The following is an 8,784-nucleotide window of genomic DNA, read 5'->3' as shown; positions in this document are numbered from 1 at the left end:
CCCATTACCAGGTATAGCCTGAGGTAGGGAGTACAGTAGTGCTTCTCAAACTTTAATGTTATAAAAGGTACCTGGGAATTCTTGCAATACAAATTCTGCTTCTAACAAGTTCCTGGGCCCACACTTGGAGTAGCAAAGCTCTATGGTTGGCTTTTGCACATTGGAATCATTTGGGCAGGAAGCTGGGGTGGGGGGAACATTGTTTAAAGGTTACAGTGCTTGGGTCGCATCTCATAGACTGTGCCTCAGTTGATCTTAAGTGAGGCTGCGCATTGGTAAATTTTCTAGGTGTCCCTAAAATGGAGCCAGAATAAGAGGAAGACTTCTTTCCTTTAGTGGCTCTCTGAGCTGTCCTCCACGCTACCCCCAAAATGTGTTCTAACCAATCTGAGATAGAGCAGTGTAGTGGTTGAGAGCAAGACTCTGGATCCTGGCCTAATGGGTTTGAATCTCTATTCCTATGCTTACTAGGTGTGTGACCATAAACAACTTAATTAGCCCCTCTGTCTTGGTCTCCCCATCTATAAAATGGGGATAAGAAGGTAGGTCCCGTTAAAGGGTTATCGTGAGTGAGTTAAGTATGCAAAGTGCTTAGAATAGTATATTAGTCATCTACTGCCATGTAACAAATTACTCAAAAACATAATGGCTTAAAACAACAAGCATTTATTACCTTACCATTTCTTTTTTTTATTATTTGACTCTGCTTGATATTATTTCTATAGATCAGGAATTTGGGAATAACTTTGGCTCTCATGAAGTTGCAGTCAAGATGTTAGTTGGGGATGCACTGATCTCGACAGGAACTGGAGGATTATCTTCTTCAAAACAGCTCAACCACATGAGTGTTCACTGGAGCCTTGTTTCTCACAGTGGAGGCACCTTCACAGGGCTGCTTAAAAGTTCTTCACAACATGGCCGCTGGCTTCCCTCAGAGTGAACGATCCCGGGAAGAGAGAGAGCAAGGAGAAAGCCAAAATAACTTTTTATGACTGAGATTTGAGTCACACCATCACATCTGTCACATTTTACACATTCATTAGAAATGAGGCTCTATCTCTTAAAGAGATGAGTATCAAAAAATTTATGGACAAATCTTAAAACTACCACAAGTGTTTTTTGGCTCCTGCCAAGCGATGTGTTTTAAAATATTAGCTATTTTCATAAGCTGGTATCATATCCTTTTCTGAATTTACTTAATGGTGCTGTGTTGTCTTCTGGAATCGGTGGAACTTTCACTAGCCAATGGAACTTTGTATGATAATGAAAATGTCATTTCTGCATTGTCCGGGATAGCAACCACTAGCCTCATGTGGTTATTGAGTATTTGAAATGTGTTTAGTGTGATTGAGGAACTAAGCCTCAAGTTATTTATTGAGACAGAGTCTCTGTCACACAGGCTGCAGTGAAGTGGCATGATCTCGGCTCACTGCAACCTTTGCCTCCCAGGTTCAAGTGAGTCTCGTTAGGCTTTAACTTTAATTTTAAGTAATAATAATTTAAATATATAAATAAATATTTAACTAGTTCATGTGGCTAGTTGTTACTGTATTGAGTAGCTCGGTTCTAGCACCTTGTTTTCTAAAGTGCGCTGCTGAGACCAGCGACATCTGCGTCACTTGGGAGCTAGTTAGAAATGCAGAATCTCATGGACACAAGGAGGGGAGCACTACACACTGGGGTCAGTTGTGGGGAAATAGGGGAGGGACGGTGGAGGGTGGGGAGCTGGGGAGAGATAGCAAGGGGAGAAATGCCAGATGTAGGTGATGGGGAGGAAGGCAGCAAATCACACTGCCACGTGTGTACCTATGCAACAATTTTGCATGTTCTTCACATGTACCCCAAAACCTAAAATCCAATAAAATAAATAAATGGGGGAAAAAAAAAAGAAATGCAGAATCTCTGGCCATATCATAGAACTCTAGAATCCAAATCATAACAAGATTCCCTAGTGATTCTAATGCACATTAAAGTTTTAGAACTACTGAGTTATAGTCTAAAATCTTTAAATTGCAAGACCCTTGAGAACCTGGGGCTTCTCACGTTCCAAGTCCCTTTCTAGTACCCTTTCCAATACATTCGATTCAATGTCTCCTAAAATAAGGGCTTTGTCTAAGTTGTTGCGTATTGCAGGAGGGTCTCAACCTGGCAAACCCTACTCATTCTCCAAGACCTGGCTAAAATACCACCTGTTCCGTGACATTCCCCTGCATGTCACTCAAGAAGTCATTGCTCCCTCACTGGTATTCCTAGAGAACTTTATACGCCTTCCTCAAGATTTCCATGATATAATATAGTTATTTATGTATGTAGGTTATTTGAGGCTTAGGACCACATCTTGATTTGTTTTTTTATTGTATGCGTCTAGCATAATGCCTCTTTTATCCAAAACCCTTGAGTTTTAGAAACTGATCATGGTAAATATATTGCATACTTCCTAACACTGAAGCAGAAATCTGCAGTCCCATACATGTCTATATCTATAGAGAAATTTATAGATACTCACACTAAGTGAGAAGTTGGCCTGGTCTCTTCCTGAGTTGTTGACACCATTCAACTGTATTGTATGCTCAGACGTAGTGGTGGCTGACAGGAGCATTTTGAAGCATTAGCCCTCAGTTCTTCAGAATCTATAGAATTGAGTCACTGAAGAAACAAATGAAATTTCCCAGGTCAAGGCCGAGCTGCATTTTGTCAGATGAATGGCAACATCCAATTCCTTTTTCTTGCTGCTCTCCATATGTAGAAAACGCACACTACTGATACTTGTGCCTCAGGGACATAAGCTGGAGAATTGGGGGGGCTGAACTGCCAGCCAAGAAACTGGGACCTTACCCAAGGTGACATTGTTCTTGCTGAATAAGTTTCCTTTTGAGTGAAATCTTGAATCTTCTCTTGTTTAGGAGGCAGGTGGTTGAGATGTTTACTTCTGTTTTTGCTTGACCCTAAAAGGAGGAAGCTGACATGTAGTTCAAAGTGCAGATTTATTTTCAAGTCTTAGAAACCAGGCAAAGATAGGGAAGTTGTGCAGTGCTTTTGAACAGAATATCCTTTACTGGCCCCAATGTCCATATGAATTAGCCCCAAAATATTACCTTTTTACCTTTTGTTCTGCAAGCACTGTCCCTCCAATGCTAGAATTTGCTGAAAAGTTTTTATTGGCCCTGCTCACCTCCAAAATTAAGCATGTCCCATTCACTAAATCTTAATCCTGAATGCAAATCAAGTTCTCTTCCTACTACCCCTCTTCTTACTGTATACCAAACAGAGGCCAAAACCTTAATAAGAATGACATCAAAGTAAGAAGATATAGCTTTCTATACTTTGTCAGTTACTGATTTAACCCTATATTTGCCCTGCAATATGTGGGTAGCATAACCGGCTATTTGCAAAAGTCCATAAAACTTCCTTGGAAATCTGATATATTGTATACAATGTATGAGATTTTGAATAAGCACAGGAGAATAATTAACATACATTATACAGTAGTCTATTTTCTCAGGTCATGGGAGTATTATACTTTTTTTTTTTTTTTTTCTTTTGGGAGACAAAGTCTTGCTCTGTCACTCAGGCTGGAGTGCAGTGGTGTGATCTTGGCCTACTGCAACCTCCACCTCCCAGATTCAAGTGATTCTTATGCCTCAGCCTCTTGAGTAGCTGGGACTTATAAGCACGCACCACGACACCTGGCTACTTTTTTTGTATTGTTAGTAGAGACTGGGTTTCACCATGTTGGCCAGGCTGATCTGGAACTCCTGACCTCAGGTAATCCACCCACCTTGGCCTCCCAAACTTCGGGTATTACAGGGGTGAGCCACTGTGCCTGGCCAAGAGTATTATAAAATTAAATGTTCAAGTCCAAGCACTTGAGGTCACCTGGTGGTGTAAACAGACACATGATTTCTTATATTACTCACATCAGAATTCCCAGCTTAACCACAAACAGGTGAAACAAGTGTGTTTAAATCAGCAGGAGCCAAACTTCTTGAACAGTGACGTAGCTTAACACCTGTCTTTAAAGATACTGCACATGTGAAACAAATGCATGTTCAGGCATTTAGGCTTATGAGCTTCCATTTTACATTTCCTTCAGCCTACTCACTAAAGAGCCCAAATCTTCATCCATGGTACAGACATCTTCCCTCAGTTTCAGAAGCATGTTCATCTGCCTGTTGGTATCGTCAGCTGAATGTTCTACAGTTATCTGAAACTCAGTCTGTCCCACGCTACCTCATCATACTTCCTCTACTCATTCTTTGACAGAAAGCTTTAACTCCTCTCAGATGCCCCCATCCCTCTGATTCCATAATGCCTAAGTGAACATAGAGGATCACAGGAAGTAGCCTTGTTGTACTACATGTTGCCAAATTGTTTTCCAAAGATAGTTCTACCAGTTTATATTCCTATCAGCAGTATATACAAATTTCTGTTTTTTTCTGAATCCTGTTGAACATTTGAAATATTAGGTTTACATTTTTTCCAATTTGATGAGTGTGGAGATAACTCATTTTGGTTTTATTTTGAATTTCCCTGATTATTCTCAGTGAGACTGAGAATACTTTAGTGTGCATTTATTTTTTTTCCTTCTGTGAATTGTCTAGTAATACCTTTTGCCCATTTTCCATTGGATTGCTTCTCTTTCTGTAAAAGTACTACATATATTCTGGGTACTAATCCTTTGTTGGTGTTATATATGGAAAATAACTTTTTCTAGATTGTGTATTGTCATCTCTTTTTCTATGCTGATTTTCATGAGAGATGAATTTAAAAAATTGGTGCAGTAAATGTTTCAATCTTCTGTTATCTGTATTGTGCTTTTGTATGTCTTATTTAAGGAGATCCTTCCCTACCACAAGGTCATAAAGACATCCTCGTACATATTTTATTCTAATTTTTAAAAGTTTTGAGTTTTGTATTTGTCTTAAACTCAGCTGGAATTCATTTCTTATGAGGTGAAAATCTAATCTGTTTAAAAAAAGTATGGACAACTAATTATCACAGGAATCACAGGAATTAACGAATAGACTATAGGTCTGTTTCTATAGGTCTGCAGTGCCCTTTCTATCAAATATTCGAAGTGTCTGTGTATGTTTGGGTCCATTTTTGGGTCCTCTGTTTTGAGCAATAGTCAATTTATCCATCTTTGTATCAAATACACTTTCTAGATTTCTATAATTTTAAAATCTTTATTTAAAAAGGCAAGTTTCTCTTAAAAATTTTCCTTTTTTTTTTTTTTACCTTTTCTATGAAATTTAGAATCAGTGTATCAAGTATTATAAAAATTTACAGACTAATTTGAGTTTTAAAAATTCAAATCTTTCTATTAATGTATCTTGTTTAAAAAATTCAATTTCCTACCTCTTATGGCTGCATAAAAATACAATTTATTTTTACATATTCTGCTTTTGGCAACCTTACTAAACTTTCTAATGAATAACGGTAAATTCTATGCATATTCCTTTGGATTCTCTACCTCAGTAGTTGTACTGATTTTTAAAAGTCCACAATTTTTTTGGTACTTCTCTGTTCGAGACGTAGAACCTAATCACTCTGCCTTGAGTGTGGGCTAGACTTAGGAACACAATTTTAGCAAATAGAAAAAAAAGATGGAAGTGATGGTGTCACTTCTGAGATTTGGTTGTAAAAGACACTGCAGCTTCCATTTTGCCCTCTGTCTCTCCATCTCTTTCTCTAAGGGCTTTCTCAGTGGGGAGCCAGCTACCATGTCATGAGGACACTCCGGCAGCCTTGTGGAAAGCCTCATGGTGAGGAACTGAGGCCACCTGCCAACAGTGGGAGGAAGTGAGGTGTTGTGCCAAAAGCTGTGGGAGCAAACCATCTTGAAAATGCATCCTCCAGTCCCAGTTAACCTTTCAGGGGACTACAGCCTTAGCAGATACTTCAACTACAACCTTCTGAGAGACCTGGAGCCTTTATGCTGCTTCTAGATTCCTGACTCTCAGAAACATCTTTGTTTGGGCAGGAAAAACTTCAACATATATTTTATTGTAACTATATAAATATTACAGCCAAGTGACATAGTGTACTAAGCAGAAACTTACTTTCCTATGTAACCTTTTGCTTTTCCTAGAGCTAATAACTGTTTCCTCTCTTCTGTTTTATTTGCTTGTTTTCTTTGAACCTCTTAGCAATTCTTTCATGTTTAATGTTTCAGTTACTCTCCATCCTCTGGCCAAGTCTCAGATTTGCAAACACAGTAACAACTTTTAACTTTCTTTCAACTTCATAGGAAGCTCAGTTTATACTCAGTGAGATATAATTCTTGAAAAAACTATTGACCAAAGAAAGTCTATTTTTTCCTCATTTATCTCTCTTTTAATAGCTTTATTGGAATATTACTGACATAACATTTTATGTACTTAAGCAGTACAATTTGATGTATTAATATATGTATGTATTGTGAAATGATTACCGCCTTCCGGCCAATTATCTGTCATCTCTACAGTTACTATTTTTGTTTTGTGTGTGTGTTAAGATTTACTTTAAAATATATCAGTTTAGCAAATTTCAAGGATGCAATAGAGTATTACTATTGTCACCATGATGTACATTAGATATCCAGAACTTATTCATCTTGCATAACTGAAACTTTGTGCCCTTTGGGCAATATAACACCATTTTGCCCTCCCCTGAGTCCCTGGCAACCACCACCCTACTTTCAGCTTCTATGAGTTTATTTTAGATTCCACATGTAAGTGAGATCAGGTAGTATTTCTCTTTCTATATCTAACTCATTTTGCTTGGTACAATGTCCTTCATTTCCATCTCTGTTGTTGGCAAACAGTAGGATTTCCTTCTTTTTTCAGGTAGAATCATGTTTCATTGTGTATGTAAACCACATTTTCCTTATCCACTAATTTGTCAAAGAAATTTAGGTTGTTTCTATGTTATGGTTATTGTGAGTAATGCTGCAATGAACATTGGAGTGCAGATAGCTCTTTAACATACTGATTTCATTTCCTTTAGATATATACCCAGAAGTGCGATTGCTGGATCATATGGTAATTCTACTTCTAATTTTTTGATGGATATTCATTGTTTTTCATAATGGCTGTACTAGTTTACATTCTTATCAATAGTGTACAAGGGTTCTTTCTCCCCACATCCTTACTAACACTTGTTATCTTTTATTTATTTATTTTTTTTTTGAAAAGAGATATCCTAATAGGTGTTATACAATACCTCATTGTGGTTTTGATTTGCATTTCCATGATGATTAGAGATACTCGGCACCTTTTCATGTCCCTGTTGGCTACTTGAATTTCTTTTTTTGAGAAATGTCTACTTACGTCCTTTGGCTGTTGTTTATTCAGGTTATTTGTATGTTTGCTACTGAGTTGTAGGAGTTCATTATATATTTTGGACATCAACCCCTTATCAGATATATCATTTGTAAATATTTCTTCTCATTCTGTAGGTTGCCTTTTCACTCTGTGGGTTGTTTTCCTTGCTGTGCAGAAGCTTTTTGGTTTGATGTTGTCCTTCTTGTCTGTTTTTGTTTTTGTTGCCTGTGCTTTAGGTATCACATTTAAAAAATTATTGCCAAGACTTATGTCAAGACGGTTTTCCCCAATTTTTTTAGAAAAGGGTTTTATGGTTTTAAGCTTTACCCTTAAGTCTTTAATCCAAATATTTGATCTTTGTGTATAGTGTAAGATAAGGGTCCAGTGTCACTCTTTTGCATGTGGATATCCAGTTTTCCCAACATTTTGGAAGTGACTGGTATTTTCCCTATTGTGTGCTCTTGGAACCTTTGTTGGAAGTCATTTGACCATGAATGTGTAGGTTTATTTCTGGGTTATCTCTTCTGTTTCATTAGTATATATATATCTGCTCTATGCCAGTCCCATACTATTTTGATTACTATAGCTTTGTGCTATAATTGACGTAAGGAAGTGTGATACCTCCAGCTTTTTTCTTTCCCCCTCAAGGTTGCTTTCTGTGTTGGTCTGTTTTTGTTGCTATTAAGGAATTCTTGAGACTGGGTAATTCATAATGAAAGAAGTTTAATTGGCCCACAGCTCTGCAGGCTGTAGAGGAAGCATAGCAGCATCTACTCTTAGCGGAGGCCTCAGGAATCCAATCCTACAATCATGGTAGAAGGCAAAGGGGGAGCCAGGATATTACATGGTTAGAGTGGGAGCGAGAGAGAAGGGAGTGGGGGGCTGGAGGTGTCACACTCTTATTATTTAATAACTTTTTCAGAAACACTGTTGATTTATTATCACTTGATGTATCAGACCTGTGAAAACATACAACCTTTGTTCTGTGGTCTCCAGTACAGGACAAGCATCATGAAGATCACATAAAACATGAACAAAATACAATTTCATGATCAACTATACCACTGGAAACACATGTGGCATATGAGTTGGTGATATAACAGGTCATTAGAGCCAGGTGAGATAGTCTGCATAGGTTTCTCCATAGAATTACATTTTGAGGGAGATTTGTTGGGATTGAAGATAAACAGAAACTGAGAAAGAAGTTTGGGCAATTACCTGGTCTAGCCCCAAGCAAGTGAAAGTAAAGACCTGGCTGTTGAGGGAAATCTATGCATCGGTTCTCTTAGATGTCAAAATCAGAATCTCCAAATGAATTGATTTAATAAAACAGTTTTTATCAACCTAATGATAAATATGTTCTCATGTATTAATTAAATCCCCTTTAAGTCCTTTTTAACTTTTGTGGTACTCTGAAGATACAAGAAGCTAATTAGTATAATTTTCATAAAATCTTTTTTTTTTTTTTTTTTTTTTTTTT

This window comes from Cebus imitator, unplaced genomic scaffold (genome assembly GCF_001604975.1).
Source record: "Cebus imitator isolate Cc_AM_T3 unplaced genomic scaffold, Cebus_imitator-1.0 Scaffold31, whole genome shotgun sequence".
NCBI classification, from domain to species: domain Eukaryota; kingdom Metazoa; phylum Chordata; class Mammalia; order Primates; family Cebidae; genus Cebus; species Cebus imitator.
The sequence above is the reverse complement of the archived record's forward strand: the minus strand, read 5'-3'. Positions refer to the sequence as shown.